Source organism: Panthera pardus, unplaced genomic scaffold, assembly GCF_024362965.1.
Source record: "Panthera pardus isolate Hobbes unplaced genomic scaffold, ASM2436296v1 HiC_scaffold_2, whole genome shotgun sequence".
In the NCBI taxonomy this organism is placed as follows: Eukaryota; Metazoa; Chordata; class Mammalia; order Carnivora; family Felidae; genus Panthera; species Panthera pardus.
Genome location: NW_026526765.1, coordinates 104,472,873 through 104,488,386, shown reverse-complemented (window position 1 = coordinate 104,488,386; position 15,514 = coordinate 104,472,873). Strand labels below are relative to the sequence as shown.

Sequence of the window (15,514 nt, the reverse complement as noted above, 5' to 3'; positions counted from 1 at the left end):
GTGACATATATATATACACACACACATGTATAATGGATATATGAATATTACTCCGCCATCAAAAAGAGTAAAATCTTACCATTTGCAATGATGTGGGTGGAGCTAGAGTGTATTATGCTCAGTGAAATAAGTCAGAGAAAGACAAATACCATATGATTTCACTCATATGTGGACTTTGAGAAACAAAACAGATTAATATGGGGGGGGGGGGCATAAAAAGGCAAACTAGAAAACAGATTTTAACTATAGACAACAAACTGAGGGTTGCTGGAGGGGAAGTGGGCCGGGGAGGATGGGTTAAATGAGCAATGGGTCTTAAGGAGGGCACTTGTGATAAGCACTGGGTGTTGTAGCTACACTAGGTTCTGCACCTGAAACTAATATTGTACTTTTTATTAACTAACTAGAATTTAAATAAAAACTTGAAAAGAATTGCTGTATGAAGACCATAGAAAAACAAACAAAACAAACATGAAAATAAAAAGACATAAATGTACTTTATAAAACTTAAGGCTAAAATTCACAATGAAAATAAAAAATTACCTGTATTTGCACAATCACAGAAGCATCTTTTATACAATAGGAGATTGAATGGGAAATAGACAAAAGGTTAATAATATAAAAAAATTTTAATAATGTTTAAAATCCAAAACAGATGAATTAGACTGAAAATTAATGATGATATAGAACCAAGCCAGCAAATATTTTCTTTAAGAGACCAAACAGTAAGTATTTTGGAATTTGTGGACCATACTGTCCCTGTTGTAAGGACTCAATTCTGATATAGTACAAAAACAGCCAGAGACTATACTTAAATGAATAGGTGTAGCTATTTTCCACTAAAACTTTATTCACACAAACAGGTTGGGCCAGTCTATAGTTTGCTAACTAACTGTAATATTATTAAGGGTTCCTACGTGAGGAACTGCATGTAGGAACGTATGTTTGCATATATATCTTTCTGCGCAATTAAATAGATCAGATATAGCTACCTAATCAAAAAATATATAACAAATATATATATATATATATATATACATATATAAGGTGTGTATATATATATATATATATACATATATAAGGTGTATATATATATACACACACACACACACACACACACACACACATATACATATATATTTTTTGGTGTATTTTTATGTATTTATATATGTATAAGGAACAGTCAAAAATTGACCCTAATGTAGGCCATAGAAAAATCCATTAATCCCAAGTATTAGATATGGTACAGGAGCATTTTCTTTCTATAATGCAATTAAACTAAAATTAAACTAAAATTAATTTCAAAAAAAACCCCACAAAACATTCTCACACTTGGAAACATTCCATTAAATCCTATATCCATAAGACCAAAAATTGGGAAATAAAGAATTTAAAAATCAAATTTAAAAAGTTAAAAACTAAAACAAATAAACCAAAATAATCAAAAGAAATTAACAGTATAATTAAAATGTGAGCAAACAAAAATACCTTAAAACCAAAAGCTGTGTCTTTTAAAAAAAAAAATGATGTCACTAGCTAACCTGATCAAGAAAAAGGGGATAAAGTATAATTTGTACACAATCAGGAAGCCAAAAAGATAAATCAGCCTAAAAAGAGAAAATTTTTAAATATTTTAAGAGACTACACAACTTTGTACAAATACTTTGAAATCCTAAACTAAGGGATACATTTTAGACTAAATGAAAATGACCAAAATAGAAAGTACCTAAGTCCACCCCTACAAAAGATACCATCTTCCAATGGTCTCATGCAAGAATTCAACTAAGACTTTTATGATGACATGACTATTAGGCTCCTTAATTATTTGGGAGATTTTGTGCTCTACAAAGGAAGAAAAAATTCAAGTTTACTCTTATGAAGTGGGTATCATATTTTAAAAAGTACTTGCAAGATTGTACCAGAAAAGAAACAACAGACTAATCTTACTTATAAATATTGATACAGAGGTCTCAACTAAATGTATATTAGTGTATTAATACTTGTCATTATGTTACCAGATCTTTTTCATTATGTTGCCTTGGTTAAGTCCACATGGCCTCCTGCTTGTAACCTCCTGTCTGATCTTCCTGATTCTTGCCTGTTTCTTCTTATCAAAGGTTTTCCAGATTCCATTGGTACACTAAAAAAGAAATATGAGCAGGTAGGGTTTTGCAAAGATGGTTTAATATTAGAATAAAAAACATTAAAACCTGTCATACTAGTGGAAATGCATTGCAAAATCATATGATCATTTCCACAGATGCAGAAAATTCCTAGGGAAAAATCCAACTACTCATGTTCAAAACCCTCAATAAAATGGAATTGATGGAGACTTCCTAATACAAATAAAATAGCTCTATAACACAATCCCATCTTATGATCCAGGAATTCGCTTCACAGTAACATAGGCCCAATATTATATATACGGTAGCATTGTTTAGAAGAGCAAAAAGCTGGAAATAATCTAAATAGTCATCAGGAGGTACTGAAATATTTTCATTCATCAGACTGTTGTATGGTAGTGAGTATGAATAAACTGGCACTAGAAATATTGGCTATCTACTAATTTAATCTATGTCTGTGTGACTTTGAACGAGCTACCCAGTTTCCCTGGGCTTTTGGTATGGTTGTCTGTAAAATGGAGACAGCAGTATCCACCCTGCAGTGTGGCGATCAAAATCAGAGTCAATATATGTGTAAAGCTCTTTGCACAGTGTGAAACATGGCAGACACTCAGATGATGACTATCTCAGGAGTGCACTCATGCTGCCAAGTTACTTCACTAGGTTATAGCAAGAGAAACAAATAGAGCTTTATTAATAAGGCAGAAGTTACCACATCCTTTCATTGTGTTGCCTTAGTTAAGTCCACGTCTTTTACTGCTTGAATTACTACGGTAACCTCCTGTCTGATCTTCCCGACTCTGGTTTATTTCTTCTTATCAAGGGTTTTTCAAAGTTTGGGTCACATCCCATTCGAGGGTTGTGAAATCAGTTTGGTAGGCCAAGGCCAGAATTTTAAACAATTAAACAATAGAAAATATCAGCGTATCACATGCTGTACAACTCTATTTTGTTTTGTGAAGTTATTCTTAATTCTGCTTCTGTGTTTCAAGGGCACTAGGTTGTTATGTAAGAGCATTTACCATGGGTGACAGAGTTTGATATTTCTCTGCATATGATCCAATCTGTACAAGTCAGCCAGAGTGATCTACTGAGATGCAGATCTGGTTTTGTCACTTTCTTATTTATTCATAAATGGCTGTCAGTAGCTGTCAAGAAACTGTTTAAGTGGCTCCTGGGTGGCTCAGTTGGTTAAGCATCCAACTCTCGATTCGGCTGAGGTCACGATCTCACGGTTCATGGGTTCGAGCTCTATGTCAGTCTCCATGTTGACAGTGCGGAGCCTGCTTGGGATTCTCTCTCTCTGCCTCTCTGTCTGTCCCTCTCCCACTTGCAGTAAATGAATGATTCAAGCAACCAATGAATGGGAATGCTTAAGTTCCTTACATGCAAGACCCTTCAAGATCTTAAGCTATTTTCCAAGCCCTGTCTCCTCTCCATGGTCTCTGGATTACTCCATACGGCACTATAATGATCTATTTGTAGCTCACTGGTCAAGTTATACTGTTGGCATTCACACCTTTGCACAAACAGTCCCTCCCCCTGGTTACTTCTTTCCTCCTTGAGTGACTAATGTTTCCTGTTCATGCTTTAAAATTGAACTTATGCCTCTTCTTTCAGGAAGCCTTTCATGGTTCTCTGTCTCATCTGGGATCCACAAGCACCATATCATTAACTTTACAATGATACTTGTTACAAAGTATGAAAATTTTAATTTCTTAGTCTGTGTTATCCACGAGAACATAAGTTTCTTGAAAGTAGGGTGTTTTATTTACCTACAAATCTTCAGGTAACAGCAAACTGGTGCCTTCCAGGTCCTCAGTATGTTTGTTGATTGACTTATTGATTATGCCTACGTGGGTAGCAAATGAGAGATCTTGGTATACATGATGAAAATATTAGGAATACATTTGTTTTGTTTTTAAGTTTAAAATTTGGCCTGTAATTGATGTCGGGTATATTATTTTTTATTGTAAGGCAAAGAAAAAAGAAAGAGAATCATTTTGAGTCATTGATACAAAAGCTGATATAGATATGGTTACTCTTTGATATATTATAGTCTTTTGTCTATTAATTTTAACTAGACTACTATAGTTATGAAACCAAGGCTTTAGTGCCTTTGATATATATATATACATGTACATATTATATATACATATATATAATATGTATGTCTTTTACATATGTATATTAAAGATCATTCCCTAATGTCTGAAAGCAGCAAGTTAAACAAAGTTTATTTGCAGAACTGCTTTTGTGGCAGCTGTCCCAGTAAACACATATCATACTTTACAAGGTGATAAGTCTTTTGAGCCAAAAGATATGTCAAAGCATTAGTTATCAAAGATGAAGTGACACGTGGGTAGTGAAAATTCCTTTAGATAGATTGCCTGTGGATCTGATATTAATAAAATATATTGTTACTCTTCAAAGATGTATTTTCTGGGTTTTAGGCCATTTTGATTTTACATTTTCCCTCTCATTTCCTGTCTTTTGATCAGTCCTTTATGGCTAACAGCTTTGTATGAGCAGGGGTATGGGGAGAATAGGGGAAAATCAAAATGTGACGCTAAGTTCCTGATATTCATAAAAATGACAGTTGAGTACTATTTACCACTCACTGTCTGTCAGGCGCTATAATAGGGGCTGTTAGATGTGCTGTGCATGACCCCAGTGAATCCACACACCATCCCTACAAGCTTTAGTTGAGCAAATTAAAGTTTGGCAAGGTAAAGTAAGCTGGATAGTTACGCAATTAGCGTTGGTTTCTTATTCTTTGTATTTTTTAAACTTTTTTTAATGTTTATATCTGAAGGGGAGAGATACAGGATATGAGTGGCGAGGGGCAGAGAGAGAGAGACACACACACACAGAATCCAAAGCAGGCTCTGTGAGCCCAGAGCCCGACGCGGGGCTTGAACTCGCGAACCGTGAGGTCATGACCTGAGCCGATGTCAGATGCCCAAGTGAGTGAGCCACCCAGGCACCCCGTTATTCTTTGTATTTTAAAATGGTAAAAAAATGATCAGAGAGAAGACAGAAATGAGAATTTGAGTTCAGTTTTGTCTTTGGTTTCTTCAGAAAAAACCTTCCTGTTCATGTATTATAGGGAGTATGCTGGACAATGGATGGCATACTGTACTTCGTAGAGTTTTTGCTTATTTGGTGCATTTTGCTGTACCGTTAAGAAATTAATAAAAATCAAACTGTGAATTGCATTCATTCATTCTTCCATTCACTCATTCATATTTTAGACTCTAGAGACATAAGCAAAAGTAGGAAATAGTAGAATCAGTGAATTAAGGATCTAGACATGGATGTAAATTAGAGCATTGTAACCAGAGGTATGATTGATATGTACCTGTAACAATAAGAGAAAAAAATAGAATGGCTATTTTAATTCTTAACTCGTACTGTAGAAATGAGGGAACTTTCTGAAGACGTGACACTTGAACTGAGTATTGAAGAATGAATGGGGGTTGCCAGTTGATTGACTGCGAGTTGATTCACTAAAAGCATGTTAACAAATATGGAGTCGGTGGCAGCAGTGGCCTGAAAAACTGCACAGAACAAACATCTAGAGAGCTGATAAAAGCAGTAGCTAAGTGATCAGAGAACACTACAACTTCCAGGACGTTTTCTGTCCTGCAGGCTTTAAAGTCTGCTGAGATGACCTGTGACAAGTAAACCTGCTTGATGAATATTTGATGGCAGTCCAATGATGGGGAGTGAAGGAAATAATGGGAATAAAGAAGTTGACAACTGTTCTAAAACAGGAGGTGCCTTATCATTTTTATTTTTTCGCATAATGATGCAGTTTCCCTGAACATTTGCGGTTCATTACCAGGTGATGGGACAAAGATGGTCCTCCTTCTGTCTTTCATCCCTCCCCACTTGCTTCTGTACTCTTGACAATGACATTATTTAGAAAGACCAAAGAAATATAACTAATGACTATGGAACTTCTTGGAAATGCCAGTTTTAGGGAAAGCCCCCAAGGATCTAGGATCTTTCAGCTCTTTCTTTCTTTCTTTCTGCACATGCAAAATGATGGAAAACGTAAAATCAAGTAAAGAACGTTTTTTGCTTTTCCAGATCTGCATGGTGCAAGTGCAAAAGAGACCACAGATGGAAGCCTGCTGCTCATACAGCTGTGTCTTTGTTGGTACGAAAAAACCAATTGTGGGTGGGAGCAATGGAGGATGAGATAATGTTAGAATGCAGTGGCATTTTCATTATACCTACCATAATTCCAATGTTCTGTTCTGTGGCGAATTGTTTGGGGAGTTGTCTTGAAATTAGAATCCTGTCCCGCAAACTTGAATCAATTAAAACAGTACTATTTGGAAATAAACAGAGAAGCGAGTTTGCAAAAGATTTCCCAGTAATGTTTAGACTTCTTCTGACGATTCTTGGGTTGAGAGGAGAGGGAAAGGAGAAGGCCAAGATTTCAAGTGCCCTCTTTCTGTTCCCTAGGGACATCCATCGGAGAACATCTCTAACTCCTTGAACTGTTTGAACTGTTTCTGAATACTCTTACCAGAAGCCACCTTGCTAGCAGTGAATCCAACTTGCCTAAAAGAGGTAATGTTTTTCTAAACTTGTGCCACTGTCCCAATATTCCAGGAATGGAGACTTGAAAGCCAATGAAGTAGGCTACTCCCTAAACGTCATACCAAGTTTCATGTCATAAGTTGCTACAAGCCTTCTATGTTCCAGGCACAGGTATAAGTGAGACAGACACTGTCCTTACCCTCCTGTAGCTTATTGTGTGGTAGAGAAAACATGTATACATCAGTATAGTAACTCTTTAGTGATGAAAGCAAGTACCAAATGGTATGAGAATATAGTAGAGTAGTACAAGAAATACATAAAGAGGGCAGGAGAGGCTCACCCGGGCAACTTGAGGCTTGTATACTGAAAAGACTACTGTTGGTTAAGAAGGAGGGGAACAGAACTCCAAATAGAGGGAAGAGCTTGTGTGAAGATTCTGTGGGTGAAAGGGGGATGACTTATTTGAGGAACTAAGAGAAGATCAGTGTGACTGGGGTAGAGACAGCTTTAGGAAAGGAGGCAGAGGTTGGACTGAAGAGGGCCTTGGAAGCCATACTAATGATATTTCACTTGATTCTAAAAGCAATAGGAAAACCAAAGACTTTAAAGAGGGGAGGGGCATGCCCCAATGTGAGCATTCTTTGAAGGTCCATTTGGTGATTGTGTGCAGGTTGATTTAAAAGATGTCAAGTCTGGAAGCAGATTTAGTCAAGAGGTGGTGATAGAATCTCACACATCCGAGAGAGATTTAGGAACCACCTCAGCAAAGTTTGGTGACCGATTAGTTGTGGATTAGGAAGGAGGAAGGGGTGTTAAGGATAACCTCAGGTTATCTCAGTGAACACATGGGTATTTGGTGTGTCATTTGCTAGCATTAAGACCCACCAGAAGGACTAGGCTTGGTGAGTGGGTACAAGGCAGAAACATTGTGAGTTCAAGTTTGGACAATTGAATTTGGGATGCCTTCTGAGAGATGCCCGGGTGAAGTAACAGAATAAAAATGAAATAGTGGAGGGCACCTGGGTGGCTCAGTCAGTTAAGCGTCCGACTTTGGCTCAGGTCATGATCTTGCAGTTCGTGATTTCGAGCCCTGCGTTGGGCTCTTTGCTGACAACTCAGAGCCTGGAGCCTGCTTCGAGTTCTGTGTCTCCCTCTCTCTCTGCCCCTTCCCTACTCACACTCTGTCTGTCTTTCTCTAAAAAATAAATAAACATTAAAAAACAATTAAAAATAAAAGAAATAGTGCAGGTGTTGGAGTAAGATGAATCTGAATGTGTAATCCATCTTCTGCCACTTACTATCCAAGAGACCTTGGACAAGTTTTTAAATCTTCTTATGCCTCACTTTCTTCATCTTGTAAAAGGAGATAACAGTCACACTACCTCTACTGAGTTGTTGTGAAGATTGAGAGGTCATACTTGATGGTGTGGGCATGAGATGAGGTGGTATAGGAAGCGGAATTGTAGGTGAGCTGAGATGACTCGTCATCTTTTTTTTTAATCCCTTAAAGTTTTATAGGAATGTGTATGTTACACGTATACTTAGAAACAAAGCAAATAGTAAAATATGAAAATGTATAAAAGACTAAATTAAAAATATGCATGTACAGCACTTGGCATAACACTTGGTGAGCAATCCATGAATGTTAGTGGTCTGTAGACATAGGGACTTAGAGATCAGAGAGAGGTCTGATCTAGAGAGTTATAACTTTAGTAGTCCCTGCTGTTCTGACAGTAACCCAAGTAACGAGTTGAGGAAATCATCTGGAGAGAAAATGTTGAGTAAAAGAGGGCCAAATGTTGAACTTTGAGCAATCCCAACTGCTAAAGATCAAGGAGAGGAGAATGAATCAGCAAAGGAACTTTAGAATGGGGCAGGCAGCATAGGAGGAGGAAAACTCTGCCCATGTCGGTAAGGTGAGCTTGCATTTGCAGGAAGACTCAAGTGATATGGCATGTTGATGCAAGCTATAATGAGGGGGAAAACAACAAAGTGTGCTTTGGGTAAACTAAACCAGAGACTGGAGAAGGCTTTTTGGATTACCAGGCAGAAACCTTTGTTGAGAAACTATCTGGTTCTTTATATTAAAGCAAAACTTGGCTTCTATTCTGGAAATGGAGCCAGTCAGTTGGTCACTTGGAGGTTGAATCCATTATGTCTTATGAGATTCTCCATCTTCAGGGAGGTGCTACTTCAAACTTGGTTAATTTCTATAAAATACAAAAAAAATCACTATGTCAGAGAGGAAAGCAAAAAAGTACAAAGAAAGGAAATTTCACTCATTTGTTCTGTTCATTCATGGTTCTGGCCAACGAATAACCTTTAATTTTTTTTAAGAAAAATTCTTTTATTTTCTTGAATTACAATCCCATAGATACCCATCCCTCATTCCCATTTTCTTTTTTATAAAAACTGACACTTTTATATTTGGAAAAAATGAGGATTGTCTGATCACTTCATTTCAGATAAGTGGAAAATTTCCAAAGGGAGAGATGTGTTTAATTCTATGCCCTGTTTTTTACTTGCATAGCGTTTTACTGTAAGACCCTGAAACATGCTAGTTTTACTGGGGAGTAAAGTAATTAGCCCTAATCACACCCTGGAGAGAGTGGAAATGAAAGAAGTAAATGGGTTGTGATGAATCTGTAGTTTCAGATGGCATTCTGAAGGGGTTGGGTCCTAGCTCTTGATTGAGCTTGGATTCTGAGCCAAGGCAGATGAGGAAGGAAGAGGAGGGTACTTTAAATCACCCCTCCTACTTTGCATCTGTTTGTTGCATCAAGGGTGCAATATAGCACAGAGTTTGATGCAGTGTTTGGCACTCTTAACTTCCTACTAGGCCAGTTCTGAATTCCAGGCAAGTTATTGACTTCTATGACCATGACTTTTCTAATCTGTGGCTTGGAGATTAATAGTCCTGCCATCCTCACAGAGCTTTAGGAGGAGCGGATCGGTTAAGGTAGGCAAAGCTCTTGGCGTACGGGAAGCTGTCATGTGTAGCATGGCCAGTTCTCTGAATCATGAGAATTCTCTCAGTAGGGTTGTTGGTTTGCTTATCTTCATTTGTCCTGAGTTCATTTAGGATATGTCTTTCTGTTTTCCTTATTCGCCTTCCCCCAACTTCATGATTGGCTTTATAAAAGTTAAAGGCATGACCCTCAATCAGCAAACTTATTTACACAAAATTAAGTTTTTATTTCCTTCAAGCTCAGTCTGATTTTTATTTTGAGACCAATTCTGCCAAGTAGGGTAGAAATAACCTCCATCAATTTGAAGGTCTCTCTTCTACCTCTACCTGATTCTTTCTCCAGAGTTTTATGTAAATGTAGGAATCATAAATGATGTCAAAGCTTGTTCTGGAAGGGAACTTGTCTTTCACTGTGCAGGAAGTGGCTGTATTGTCCATTCTCTGGCCTGGCCCTCCCTGAGTCATCCATCATCATTAGTCCCACTGGCAGGTCGTGGTTCTTACGTACATGGTGCCATCTTGTCTGATGTCTCCCTAATTGCATGTGTGCCAGGATATGGGACTCTTTCCCTAGATCTTTCTTCCCAGCTTCTACCAGATATTTGGTCTATACGCTGAGCCACTAGGTTTTCTTGCAGATTATTTCTGCTCTCCCACTGGTCACATCTATCATTTGGAGCGCCAGATGCATAGCCGGTTACCTTCTTAGTGAGGGAAAAGGAAGGGGACCACAAGAGAGGGAAGGAGCAAAGTCCACTATCTCAAACATACTACTCTGCCCCTTAAGTTACAGACATGTTATGGAAGTTAATGCTTCCAACCATGGAACACACTGAGGTGAAATGTAGTATTTCAAACTATACTGAGGTGAAATGTAGTATTTGAAATGTCATGCAGAATTTATTGTGTATACCCAACTCAGCAGAAAGACATTTTACAAGTGTAAGTTTTGTTTTTTTTAGAATGGACCATGACAGTATATAGTGACCTAATTGATTTAAAAATCTCCTGTAAGTCAGAGAAGAAGGCTCATTACACAGCCTAGTGAGGGGAATCTTGATGTCAAAATCGTTACACCTATATCAATAAGGTAGACAAGGTCTGAAACATTACATATGCTTTGAAAAAACAAGCTTGTTTTTTCTGGTGTTTGTGCTTTGACTGAAGGCCTGATTCTGTGCTTTGGGGCATTTTCCTTGACTTCTTCTGGACCCAATAATTCTGCATAATTTAGCAAAAGGAAGAAAAATGTTGGTGTTCACCCCCTCTGGTCCACTCGTAAATGGAGCTTTCTGTTGCCCTTGGTTACTTCCTACATTAGCAGAAATAGGAAGGAAAATAATTGAAAATTTGGTTTTCAGAGGGACAAAGGGATTGCGAAGCATTATTTACCTACTAGACTGAAGCAGACCTCAGTGGCCATCTGGTGCACCATGTTTTTGGGTAATTAACATGCATCCACACTTCTATTTCGTTTCTTTTCTGAAGTAAATCTGAAAATGTGTGCTAACAGACTGTCTTTAACACAAAGGAGCCAATGTTAAAAAATGATTATACTCCTCTCCTTTCAAAAAACAATGAAAGAAAAAAAAAAAGCCCAAACTTTGTTTTGCCACCAAAGGCAGAAACTACCCTGAGAGCTGCCAAAGACTCTGGGTCCCAGACGGAATCGCTCATTCTCTTTAGTCAGCACATTTGGTGAGCAGTGTTGTAGGCCCAGTGTTCCCCCTTCCTTTCCATCAGGCTTGTCATTCGGAGCCTTCAGGGGAACATGTACATGATCAAATGTTCACGGCCACAGTGGTGTAGCCCCATTCACGAACTGGATTTTGAATTTGGGATTAGTTCTCACTGGTTAACAGCTTGAGTTTGTTTTTCCAAATGACTTTATGATAACTATAAATTCAAGTGAGTCAACCTACTGGATGGTGGCTCTGTGTCTATGTGTTGGCAACATATATTTGATTTAATCTGTAGGGAGAAAAAAATTCTTCTTCCTGGCATAAAGCCTTCCAGGAGAATTCAACAAATAGGTCACATACACAAGTCTAAACAGTCTCTTTCTGGGAGATTTTACTTTATAATGTCAGTGCAATTACTTCACCCACAAAATATCTAGATGTATTTGAAGTGAACCTGAACGAATAGTTGAGAAAACTCAGGCTGTCATGGTGAACATAGATGCAAACATTTATTATATAAATAAAAATCTACAGCTAAGATAAAGTGCTTGAGGGGTAAGGGTGAGAATGAAATGGAATTTCATTGTGCATCATGCATCCCACAGTATGAACCTTTAAAGCAAAACGGATTGCTTTTAACACAAACGGATATTTAATACTTACTTCTAGGAAGGTTAGCCTGTTTGGGATGAAAACCCATTGTTTTCTGATTTAAGAATAATTCTCATTTTAGATTTTATACAGAGTTTTATACAATAGAAAATAAATATTCTAAAGGCATTATTATATTTCCCTTTTACAGATGAGAAAACTGAGGTTTAGAAACATTAAATTACTTGTGCACATTTACTTGCATAATTAGATCTTAAACATACCCTAGATTGATTTAGTTCCTCCCTCTCTTCCTTTCTCCTAGAATATTTTATGCCTACCATGATTCTGCTGTTGAGATAGGTACCTAGGGTACAAAAATGCATAAGACCAAAGACCACAGTAATCAATCTAAAAGTGGTTAGAGTTTGCCTGGGTAGAGACAAGACAATATAAGAGGCACACAGGTGTGGGTATGGGGAACTTTTAGAAGAGAGAAGGGGGCCCAAGATATGTGTATGTGTGTGCCTGTGTGGTGTGTTGGGGGAAAGGGATCTAGGGAGTTCCAAAATCCAGAGGGTTAGAGAATGTTTTAAGTATTTTTAACAGGCAAAAGGAGATGTACTTGCTGCATTGTTTTGCTCAATGGGCTCCCTTTCATCAATTCCAATGGCACCAGAGAAAAAGCCACAATTGAGGCTAATTCCGACTTCAAGATTTCTACAAGTAGATCTAAGAGTAGCCATGGGTGAGTAGGCAATCAGAATGCAAAATTTCAGCTCCTGGGGTGATTAACCTTAAATCTCAATCTCAATAATTATTATTATTATTATTAATGCATAGCGGTGAAAAATAAGAGTCAGAAAGTAGAGGCAGGCAAATGAATAGGGCAGGAAATAAACCATCCACATTTCAATGTTCAATGAGGCCAGAGTTGGAAGAGGTGGAGTTTGAACTGGACCGTGTCAATTGAGATGATTTGTCATTGCTCCTCCAAACTTGATGACTGTCTAGGTAAACACACTGTCATTTATCAGATTCTAAAATCAGAAGCTATCTGCCAACACCATCCCGGGCAGTGGGGTGTGACACATACTAAAGCTACCAACACAGTGGACCAGAGGGACTAACACAGTTCCAGGGAGAGCAGGGAGGCCAAGAAGACAGACAAATAACACTGAACGACCAGGAGCCAGAAACATGCTTATTCAGAGGAAGCCTGCACAAGGTGATTTCCACTCCTAGCTAACGGCTAGCAACGACAGCACGTAAGATGAAAGAGAATACTATCTCTCAGAAGAGTAAGCATCAATGAGTCTTGATTACCCCAGAGTGGGACTTTTCTGATACTTCTCTGGAAAAAGGATATCTCAGGAAGATAAAAGAAGCTGATGGAATGAGACAGGTAGTGACTGGGTGCATGCAGCAAGACTACCAGGGTCAGAAGGGCAGCAGGAACAAATGATGAGATATTCTTCGACAGCCCTCTCTAGGAGTGCTTCCACTCGCCCTACTGCTTCTTTCTCCGAACCTCAGATAAAGAGTGAGAGAGGGACGTCTGGGTGGCTCAGTCGGTGAAGCGTCTGACTTCGGCTCAGGTCGTGATCTCGCAGTCTGTAAGTTCAAGCCCCGCATTGGGCTCTGTGTTGACAGCTTAGAGCTTGGAACCTGCTTTGATTCTGTGTCTCCCTCTCTCTGTGTCCCTGCCCCACTCCTGTGTGCGTATGTGGGTTGGCTCTCTCTCTCAAAAATAAATAAACATTAAAAAAAAAGAGAGAGGGAGATTTTTAAGGTCTCCTGTACTTCTTATTCCCCTTTTCTCTAAATCTTATAAAGAACGGAGAAGTTATAAATGGGGTGGATTGAACAGGACCCTTTCCAGATTATTTCTGCACAAGAACCATTTTGTGGGGCTGTTAAGTTTTCCTACACCAGTCTGTTTTTTCCCTTCAATCTAACTTGCATATATCATGATGAAGGACATTAACTTTCTTCTTTTCTGCAACTGCATAATATGCAGTGTCCTTTTCCTTAGGAAAGGAAAGAACACAGACTGCAGTGATCAGAGCCTCTCTGCCCTTCTTTGTCAGATGGGCCTTCTGGGATAATAACAAGGAATTCACAGTGCCTGAGATTTATTGGGGATAATGGTAATGAAAGATGAAAGGAAGAAGCAACAAGAATAAGCAGTGAAAACCTTTAGGCCATGATGTGGGTCTGTTACCTATAAAAGGAGAAAGGGAGGGAAGGAGGTTTAGGCAGGAAGGACTTCAGACTTCACTGTGGCTCTAGAGAGTGTTATCCAGGCCCACAGGTGCCATGGCACAAAAATTCCCCATGGAGGCATCCCACATCGTCAGAAAGGGTGACCTGATCCTGTGGTGCTGAGATTTGGCTACACCCTGCCAAGGAAGAGCATGACCTTGGCTCAAGCACTCCTGTTCACAGCTAACTGACAAGTTCTTTCTTGAAAGCCAGTGTGGATGGTGCACCTCCTTGGCTGCCACATGGGACTGGGAGTAGGCGAGGCTGGCCCTGTGGCCGCACCCCCGTGGCAACCTGAATCTTACAGATCCACATAAAATGCCCCTGAAGAAAGTGTTCTGTGCTTCCAGTTACTATGAAAGTCCCAAAGGAATCTATCCTATTTTACAAACCATCAGATAAAAGAATTTTGGAATCTTTTCCCTAAAAGAGGTGATATGTTTTACTTCTACATTTGACACTCATAATATGCGGAGATTCTTCTGATAGGAAGTGTTTTAAATCTTTCACCTTGCTCTGTTCAACCTATTTCATCTTGGTTTGCCTTGGTAGAGAAGAAACAAATCTGATTTTCACCCACCCTGTGAATGCTTCCCTTTGTTTGCTTTTCTCATTAAGGTTAAAGTGGCCAACTGATTTTAATTTTATACAGTGACCTTATTTTTTTGGATACATATATACATAAATACGCATTATAATATGTATTTTATATGTGTGATATATAGTATATATGTATATTTATTAATCCACACATACACATACATCTGTGTACATCTGGATAAAGTTGGTTTATTGCTGAAGCATTGCTGATAGAACTAGCTGTTATAAGAGCATTTCTGGAAGAGGCGCCTGGTTCAGGTAAGCATCTGACTCTCAACTTCGGTTCAGGTCACGATATCAGGGTTGTGCAATCCAGCCCTGCATTGGGCTCCAAGCTGAGCGTGGAGCCTGCTTAAGATTGTCTCCCTCTCTCTCTCCCTCTGCCCCTCTCCGCCACTCATGCGCATTCTCTCTCCCTCTCTCTCTCTCTGTAAAAAAGAAGAGAAAAATTCTGGAAGACATTAGAAATAGCAGATGAGTGACTCTCAGTGCTACTTCACTGAAACACTAAGCTGTGAAAATAAATGTACCGCCAGTGATCAAATCTGGCTTTAAACCCAGCTCTGCCATAAACTGGATGGATGGCCTGGGGCATGTGTAAAGCCCTCTGTAAACTGAAGAGATGAAGTTAGGTGAAACCCAGGGTTTTTTCCTGCACCAACAGTCTTTAATAGTGGTTTCCAAACTCTTCATGCCCTGGAGTTGTAGGGCTTCATGAAGCTGTTACTGGT

General features: G+C 38.8%; 1 long non-coding RNA gene across 3 annotated transcripts in view; it reads left to right on the top strand.

Annotated features, from left to right (window-relative positions):
* LOC109275062 (uncharacterized) overlaps window positions 1-15,514 on the top strand; it is a 342,535-nt gene that overhangs the window by 260,231 nt on the left and 66,790 nt on the right. For all 3 annotated transcript variants that reach the window (XR_008423841.1, XR_002083959.2, XR_002083958.2), the window contains exons 5-6: window positions 6,219-6,288; window positions 6,600-6,707. This is a non-coding gene — a long non-coding RNA (uncharacterized LOC109275062). The remainder of the gene's footprint in view (window positions 1-6,218; window positions 6,289-6,599; window positions 6,708-15,514) is intronic.